This window comes from Drosophila obscura, unplaced genomic scaffold, assembly GCF_018151105.1.
Source record: "Drosophila obscura isolate BZ-5 IFL unplaced genomic scaffold, ASM1815110v1 contig_87, whole genome shotgun sequence".
Classification (NCBI taxonomy): domain Eukaryota; kingdom Metazoa; phylum Arthropoda; class Insecta; order Diptera; family Drosophilidae; genus Drosophila; species Drosophila obscura.
Window position 1 is genome coordinate 2,627,429 of NW_024542880.1, and position 10,341 is coordinate 2,637,769.

Below are 10,341 nucleotides of genomic sequence, written 5' to 3' on the forward strand. Positions count from 1 at the left end.
AAGCAATCGGGAGAACGAGTCCCACGGCCACTACGGAGCAACCGCGTCCTAGGCCCACAACAAGGAACACGCCTCCCAAACAAACCACGAGGGTCTCACACACGAGACAAACACACTTGGACCCGGCGCTCGACACAGGAAGCCCAGGTCCAAGACGAGCAACAGAGCAAGCACGCAGAGAATCCACATCAGAAGAAGGGAACGCACGGACACCCTCAAAACCGACCGCCAGCAACGAAAAAAGACAACGGCAACCACCATCCGACAGTCCAGCAACACGGGAAACAGCCACGCTAACCCCACGCTGGACGGGCCTTATAATCATACTGATATCCACAGAGCCCCTCAACGAGGGCCCGGAAATCGGCACGATGCCCCCCCGATGCCCCGACCACAATCCTGTCCACCCCACGGCCGACGCCACACTGATCCTCGCCAACACAATGGAGCAACGAGCCATGCCTAGAGCCATGTCCGAGATCTTCGTCGCCCACACAAGTCGTTGCTGCGATATCAGAGGCGTCATCGCGACTCACCTGTTCATGCGCCAAACGACCGCCAATACCACCCACGTATTGCATCAGAGATATGAAACATATCTACCCACGGCCAACGCCACCCCGATCGTCGCCCACATAAGCGACTACCAACGGAGGATCGAACCGCCCAGCGCCTTCGATACAACCCTCTTAGCCGAAGACCCCAGCCAGCCACTTGACTCCGAAGCCGTGGCCGCCAGACTTGGCCCCGCAGATCCAAGCATTTTTAGATGAGGAGCTACCAAAATTTGATGGCCTCCACGGGAAGTCGGACATCGCCAAGCACACTATTGTCATGAGCGATAACCGGCCCATAAAACAGCGGTACTATCCTAAGAATCCAGCAATGATGCGAATAATTGATGAACAAGTGGACTAATTGATTTCGGAAGGCCTCATCGAGCCCTACCGGAGCCCCCACAGCGCCCTAATTGTACTCGTCCGTAAAAAGAATGGGAAATGGCGCAACTCATCACGCATTCCATCCCCGACGCATACCCGCTGCCGAGGATCAACTATATTTTGGAACGGTTACAAAACGCGCGGTTCATCACCACCCTCGACCTGAAAAACGGATACTGGCAGATCCCCATGGCCGACGGAAGTAGAGAAGCAACAGCTTTCACCGTACCGGGCCGGGGCCTCTACCAATGGAAGGTGATGCCCTTTGGACTGCACTCGGCACCGGCAACATTTCAGCGGGCTCTCGACACCGTGATTGGTACAGACATGGAGCCATATGCATTCGCGTACCTAGATGACATTATCATCGTGGGGCGGGATTTCAACAAACACTCTACGCAACTTGAAAGTGGTTTTGTCCCGACTCCGGAAAGCGAACCTAAGGATAAATGCGGAAAAATGCGCGTTCTTTCAAACCCAAATCAAGTATCTCGGCCATATGATCAGCAATGAGGGAATCCACACCGACCCCGACAAAATTGCCGCCGTCAAAGAACTCCGGCCGCCCACCAACCTAAAAGAGCTTCGTCAATGCATCGGGATGGCGTCCTGGTACCGAAGATTTGTACCAAACTTCGCGACGGTCGTCCAACCGATGTCTCGCCTACTCAAGAAGGACCAACCATGGGTATGGTCCGAAGCACAACAGGCTGCTTTTGACCTACTGAAGACACTTCTGACGACCGCCCCGTCCTTGCGTGCCCCGATTTCAACGTCAAGTTCTCGCTGCAAACAGAGCAATGTAGGAGTTGGCGCAGTTCTCACCTAAGAAATCGAAGGCAAAGAACGAGTCATAGCATATGTCAGCCAACGACTGAACCAGGCGGAAGAAAACTACTCCGCTACCGACAAGGAGTGCCTGGCGGTCATTTGGGCCATTCGAAAACTACGCTGCTATCTGGAAGGGTACCGATTCGATGTAATCACCGATCATCTCGCGCTAAAATGGCTAAATACGCTTGACAGCCCATACGGTAGAGTGGCGAGATGGGCCCTCGAACTTCAGCAATACCAATATGACGTGCATTATCGAGCGGGAAAACAGAACGTAGTTGCAGATGCACTATCCAGGCAGCCATTAGAAACACTCGCATGGATCGAAGAGGAGAAGACAGCCTGCCCCTGGCTCCAGCGCAGGATAAAACAAGTCCAGGACGAGCCTCAAAAATACCCCGATTACACCTACACCAACGGGGAACTGTATCGACATCTGGGCCATGGCGCCGACGACGACGACTATATTGCATGGAAACTCTGCGTAGCAAAAGATCAACGAGCCAGAATAATTCACGAATGCCACGACCAACCCACAGCCGGCCACCTAGGGGTCAGGAAAACCATCACCCGAATATCCCAACGGTACTATTGGCCAGGTTTCTACCGAGACGTGAGGAAATATGTCCATGGCTGCGTAAGCTGCCAGAAGTTCAAAGCTCAACAACGCAAGCCGGTGGGCCAGATGCTCACTCGCAAAGCCGAAGAGCCATTTGCTACACTATGCGCTGACTTCGTTGGACCACTACCTCGATCAAAGAAGGGAAACACGATGCTGCTCGTCTTCTTTGACACTTTTACGAAATGGGTCGAATTGGTACCACTCAAAAAGGCCACCACCGATACCCTGCAACTGGCTTTTCGCGAACGAATCCTGAGCCATTTCGGCATACCCAAACGCTTTGTGTGCGACAACGGCACGCAATTCAGAAGTCGATCGTTTCGGTCATTTCTACAGACAGCAGGAGTAGAACTGCAACATACCGCACCATACTGCCCCCAGGAAAATCCAACGGAAAGGGCAAATCGGACGGTCAAGACCATGATTGCCCAATTCGTAAGGGATCGTCAAAATACCTGGGATGAGCTACTACCGGAAATATCCCTTGCAAGAAATTCCAGCGTCTCGGAGACAACGGGATTCAGCCCAGCTTTCATGCTGCATGGAAGAGAGCCCCGTTTGCCTGGAGCCCTCTATGACGAAGTCACGGCAGGCACCGGAAGCCCCCCAGAGACCGCTCTCGGCAAGGCAACCAAACTCAGCGAAGTATTCACAATAGTCAGAAATAACATCCAGAGGGCAAGCCAGAAACATGGAAGGCATTACAACCTCCGCCGCCGGCAATGGCGCCCCACTATTGGATCCCAAGTACTCCTACGACAGCACCACCTCTCCAACGCGGCCGACGGATTAGCCGCTAAGCTGGCACCGAAATACGATGGACCCTACCGAGTCAAAGGTTTTGCATCACCGAACATTGTAAAACTACAGCATGCGGGCAGCCGAAAAGCGAAGGTTGCTAACATCAACGACCTGAAGGAATTCCACGAGGACAGGGATGCAACCGACGAGGCCAATACTACCAATAGCACCGCAATCCCCCTAGCCCCGACTTTGGGTTCCATACATTGGCAGCTGACCAGCCAAAGCCAACGAATCTAAAGGCGAGAACGCAGCACACGCGCAGCCAATGACCAAAAACCCGCTAGCTCAGAAGACGTAACCAACCCCCACTACCACGGAAGTAACGAACGCTCTCAAATAACAAGTTCAACACCCAAAGAAATGAAAACTCAGCACATGCGCCACCCAAAATCCACAGCAAAAGACAAGACAAAGAAAAATAAATATCAACCTCAGCACACGCGCGGCCGACAGACAGAAAAACCCGACGACTCGGCACACGTGACATCGAACGGCGATCACCCCCCGCAGTAAAATGCCACCAATAACCTGGAAAAGTGTCGCTCGAACCGCCAAGACGAAACCTGAGCCCGGTTCGAAGAAAAGTCCAGTACATAGCCGCAACGGCCCTATCAATGAAAGGGAAAACGCTATATATAGCTGAGTTCTCCCGGTACTAAATCAGTTCACTTTTTAATTCGAGCAAAAGACATTGCCACCAGTTACCCACCGTTAACTCCACGCCCATCGAAATACCCAACCCACACCTACGTCTACCGCAGCCAAAACAGTATGGACACTACATTAATTCTGTTCACCATGTTCACGACGGCCCAGGTACTAGTCAAGTTACATGACTATACGAACGCCGACTACATCCCCATAGTGGATGGAGATGCCGTCATCTGGGATAACTACGGATACCTACGCCACACGACAAACGTAACCTCTTACGAAGAATATGTGGTCCAAACAGAACAGGCAGCCGAACTTTTCACTGTCAATCGGATGACCGAAGTAATTACCACCGACTTAGGCCACATCCGCAACCTAATCTCTACGCTAAAAATCCACCATCGAGACAGGCGGAGCATCAACATCCTAGGGACGGCCCTTAAAGTTATCGCCGGCACCCCCGATTTCAACGACTGGGAGCAGGTACGCTTTAAACAAGGCCAACTGGTGGAAGCAGAGGCAAACCAGATGGAGATCCACACCAAGATCCAGGACCGCCTAAATGAGCTGACTCATTACATGAACACGATAAACAAATCCGACGACGCCGAGAGAAACCAACTGGTGGAGATAATTCTGGCTAAAAACAGAATTATTATCACCGATCTGGAAAACCTCATCCTCGGCCTAACTCTGGCACGGATCCACATAATCAGTCCAGCCCTACTAGACGGCGCCGACATCCAAGAGTTCGAGGCACAGCATCTTACCAACCTCAGCTTGGTAGAACTTTTGAGAGTATCAAAAGTGAGCGTCTTCCAGAGCAGCGACCTACTCACGTTCCTGATAAAGTTCCCCCAACCCAAACGAACATGCCGAAAAATACTCATATTCCCAGTACAACACCAACGGAAAATACTGGACTTCGGCGAGGGAAACGTCGTAGCAGAATGTGGAACAGAAGCCGTCAAAGTTGGCGACTGCGAGGCTACCGTCGGCGCAACATTCTGCCGACAATATCAAGGGAACACATGCGCCCAGCAGACGGACCGGCAGGGTCCGTTGCCCACTGCGCAACGCTGCCAGGGCATCTAGAGGCAATCAGTCCCGTGGATCATGGAACCATCATCATTAACGACGCACAAGTGACTATTCTGGAAGAGACTGGCGCTCGACAGAACATCTCTGGGACCTATCTGGTGACGTATTCCCACCGGATCGCGTTAAATGGGACCTGGTATGTAAACCATCTGGGGGACTCGCGACGAAAAGCCGTGGTGTCTGCAATGATACAAGTGAATGTGACGTCACATCGAGAACAGCTGAGTCTACCCTTCTTGAGGGAACTCAGCCTGAAAAACCTTAAGCACATCGGCCACCTGCAAGAAGTGCTGACGATCAGAAGTGCTACCGCATATATTCTCACGGTAAGCATCGCATTTCAACTCTGCGTAATCATTTGGGTCCTACATCGCCGACTGAGAACCCAAAACACGACGCCTACAGACCCCGAAGCCCCAGCTCACGAAACCAACTCCAGCTAGGTACACACCACCGCCGTTAGAATTGACAAGGCCCCACGAACCTCGAAAACAACCAGACGCGGCCACCCGAGTAGGGCCAGCCCCACGTCCACCGGGCCAGGGAACACGGATCACTCCCGTGCTCAACCACTAGACGCGTCACCCACAAAAAAAATGCTGACCACGACTTCTGCCCGCCGCTCGACGGACGACAGGCCGAAAACCGAGGTAACATCGGTATGTGAAACGGTAGTGCCCACCAGTACTACCAAACATACCCATAAAGGGAGACAAAAGCTTCGACTCGAAGACTACGACGAAAAAAAAAGATAAGAAACGATGAACAACAACAACAACGACGATTTTATCGTCATCTCCTCTGACGAGGAGTCAGAAGCCTCCACCACCAGCACCGAGGAAGACCAGTACCATAGATTCCGACGGGATGGTCCCCCCCACCAAAGTCGAGGACACCAACCGCCAACACCTCCCCAAGGCCGGCCACGCCGTCGTTCTCGCCAAGGCCGCACAAAGCCGAGGAGTGGCCCCCAGCCCCGACACCGGAGACAGCACCACCAGGGCGGAAGAGCCCTCCGCTATTCACCCGTAGACCGGCGGGACATCGCCACCAAGGCGACCCCCACACGCCGCCCCAGCTGCGCCCAAGAAGAGCCCCGAAGGGGGGGGGGTGTAACGAACCATGGGTCCCCATGGTTCGTCACAACACAGGAACACCTATCTTTAAGTTGAAAATATCTCTACATGTATAACCGTATAAATAAACGCTAAGAAAAACCTCAAATTTCCCTAAAGTACATTCCTTTCCCACGGTACCGGTGCACACCGATCACCTTACCTGGGACATTGGACACTTGTTGGGAGGCGATTGCTTAGGTAACCCTCGATTACCGGGCAAAACCCCCACATGCGCGAGCCAGTCAGCAGTCTCCGACTCTCCTTACCGGGGATATTGGACACTGACTGCAGGGCTAATGATTAGGTAACCTTCTGTTACCGATCAGCCCGTCTGCACGCGCAGACTATAATTCGGCCATATACATTTATGTAAGAACCCTTCCCACGGTCTGGAGTAGAAATAAGATATCTATAAGACATTCATGGGAAAATGGAAGGCCGGCCGATCTATAAAAAGGCAGCCCACCGGCCATCGAGAGGCAGTAAAACCACCATACGCATCGTAGAACAATTAAACATAACATAACCGGGTAGAATAATAATACGGAAGAATAAAGAAACCCATTAAAATTAAAAGAACCAAAACGTGTTGTGATTTCTATTTCAGTTTCTGGCAAAGTCCCCGTTTTTCCCAATAAAGTCCTCGTGAATTAGAAATATCTTGTAATTCAGGACCCTGGACAGACTGATGCATACCTCAGATAGGACATTACAGACTTCATTAATAGGATCGTCCACTCGGTCAAGCTATGTCAACAGAGACACCATGCAAGGTGGTGTCTGTCCCCCCTTCTATGGAACATAGCAGTCAACAAGATTCTGTGCGACCTGGAAGGGGGATGCTGCAAAGTGGTGGCATACGCGGACGATGTTGCCATGACTGCAAAGCTCACGCGACTGTCTGAATGGACAAAGTCACGAGGACTGGGAGTCAATCCCTTGAAAACGGAACTTGCATTGTTCACAACCAAATACAAAGTTCCTCCTCTCAACCCCCCAATACTAAACGGATGCAGGCTCTCCTTCAATGCCAGATACTTAGGGTTGGTGATTGACAAGAAGCTGTGTTGGAACCTGAATATCAAAGACAGAGTGAAGAAGGTTACGATAGCACTTGCAAAAAGGCAATTGGCTTGAAATGGGACATGAACCCAAGCATAGTCCAATGGATATACCCAGAAATAGTTAGTGTTCAGAGTGAGGACGGCGCTGGCGGGGCGACCGCTCTGTGGGCATTCCAGCCACACGTCGCTGTTAGCGTTCCAGCTACACAAGCGGTCACCCTGGCTCTCGCCCTCATACTTAAGAGAATTTTTCCCCCCGGCGACGCTCTCTTCATTCGCCCACGCTCCCGCTCTTGCTGCCGACAGCCCTCGGCAGCTTGAGCGCAACTTAGATGATTTAATGCGCTTTTTCACCCACAAGCGAACTGCCGGCTTTTGCCCGCGATCTCTTAAATATATATATAGTGAATAAACCCCCAGGAATATACTGAAGAAATTGGAACCACCACGTCTTTATTTTGGGATTCTGAACTGTGGGACTTCGAGACGCCTCTTCGCTTAATCATTGGTCCTTCGAGCCGGATTCTTCGCCTTCCCCCACCATATCCAGCATTCAAGCACGGCATCGCCTTCACCACTAGAGGATCCCAAGATAAGTACGACTTCTTTTGCCACAAATCGCCTCCATTCGCAGTTTGTGTTTTTAACGAACCATGGATCCCATGGTTCGTCACAAACAGATGAAGCAGCCAACGCTACTCCCAGGTGAAGCGATCAACACCCAGCAAAAATGCACCTCATGCACACGGCAAAAGAGGGGAGACCAGCAGAAGGGGTTTACGCAATAGGAACCTAAAATAATATTAAATAAATAAATATTCCAATATTTTTCAATATATATTCCCGAAGCGTCAACGAAATTCCTTTCCCACGGTACTGGTGCACACCGATCACCTTACCTGGGACATTGGGAGGCGAGTGCTTAGGTAACCATCGATTATTGGATATTGGACACTGACTGCAGGGAATGATTTGGTAACCATCTGGTACCGATCAGTCCGTCTGCACGCGCAGGCTATACTTCGGCCAGAAAGATTTACGTAAGAACCCTTCCCACGGTCTGGAGTAGAAATAAGATATCTATAAGACATCCATGGAAGGCCGGCCGATCTATAAAAAGGGGAGTCCACCAGCCATCGTGGGAGTCAGTCAATCAGCCATCGCGAGAGGCAGTCAAAATCACCATCCGCGTCGTAGTACAAGTAAACCTAACATAACCGGGTAGAATAATCATACGGAAGAATAAAGAAAACTATTAAAATTAAAAGAACCAAAAAGTGTTGTGATTTCTATTTCAGTTTTCTGGCAAAGTTCCTGGTTTCCCGATAAAGTCCTCGTGAATTATAAATATCTTGTAATTCAGGACCCTGGACAGGCTGATGCATACCTCAGCCTGAAATAGGACATTACAAGTGGCGCCCGAGCAGGGACTTTAAAGGATTTTTCGTGGAAACTTCAAGAAAACCGAAATCAGGGACTTCGTGGATTAAAGACCCACTGCCATCAAAAAGGAAATTGAATCGATAACAAGTCCGCGCACTTACATAATCCGGGCGCGAAAATAAACGCGAAAGTATACGCAGTGCCGATCCTAAAAGTGCCGTTCAACAGTGACTCAGTGCCAAAAATCAACAGAAATCAACATGGAACATCACGACGATGAACAACCAGAGGAGGTATACCCTGCGGGACACTTTTCCAATCCAGGGGTCAGCACCGGCTGGATCCACAAACTCCGTCGGGACGAACTAGAAGTCCTCGCCGAAGAATTCGGATTCGGCAGCGAAGGAACGGTCGATGAACGCCGAAGGAAATTTGCCGCTCTAGTCGCCGGGCCACTCGCGCAAGAAGCCTGGGTCCGCCTAGGAGAGTTCGAGAGGCACTATGCCAAGCCAGCCTCACGCTCTCGTTCCAAGTCACCACGGCCCACTACTCCTGGACCATCCGACACTCTCCAAATGGATCCTAAGACCGGACTACGAGTCCCCGCAGCCACCGAATACCGCACTCCTGCTGCCCCGTTTCCAAGGCCCCTAGCTACAGAGACCCACCCAGCACCCGTGCCGAGGATCTTGCCAGCGATCGACCGACCCATGGAAGGGCACCACTACAACCACGCTGCACCAATGGCGGAACGCATCCGAAAGTGGGGAATCCAGTTTGACGGCCAAGATGACCCTCTATCATTCATCGAACTGCTCGAAGAACGCGCGCTCTCGTATGGGGTGGACACAAACCATCTGCCGCGGGCCATGGCCGAACTTCTCACAGACCGTGCCAGTCGCTGGTTCCGCACCAGCCGCCTACAAAGTTCCTCATGGGAAAATTTCCGCCAGGAATTCTTAACGTTCTTCTTGCCACCACGGTATTTTGAACAATTGGAAGACCGGATCCGAGCCCGAAAGCAATTGGCTGGGGAACTGTTCAAAGATTTCCTCATCGAGATACGTCTACTTATGCACCACGCTGGGTACGACGCAACCAAGGAGCTAACCAGGATCTACGACAACGCCCTCCCAGCCTACCAGATGTACGTGCGCCGCCACGAACTGCAGGACTTGTCACAGCTAACACTGCTGGCCACAGAGTTTGAGAGTATTCAAGAGCGGACCATCCCGAGCACTCTCGCACCATCCCGACACACGCCCAGATACGCACGGCCTACTACAGATCAGAGGAGCGACGATTCCAATCGGACACCATTCCGGAAGCCTCATTGGGACTCGGCAGACTCACCAAGAAGACAGCCATCCAACCCAGTGAGTACGGCAAAGCCCGAGGTAGCACATCGCATGATTACGACCCCCATCGCCAACCCACGCGCAGCCTGTCGCCGGTGTGGTGAAGCAGGGCATGCGGCATATGAATGCCAAAATCCCTCGATCCTGTTCTGTTGGGAATGTGGCAAGCGCGGCACCCGGACCATCGATTGCTGTCGCCAGAACACGTCGGGAAACGACTCGCGTCCTCGACTGACACGGGATCAGCCGGGAACGACGTCTGCCCCGACCCACGAATAAAAACCCCGCTACACATGAACGAGAACCGGATAGTGGCAATGGTAACCATAGGAGGACAGGCAACGGAAGCCACCGTCGACACAGGGGCATCCCGAAGCTTTATCAGTGCAAACCTCGCCCGACAACTAGACAACAACACCAACCTACAAGATGCATGCGTCCGCATACGCCTGGCCGACGGCT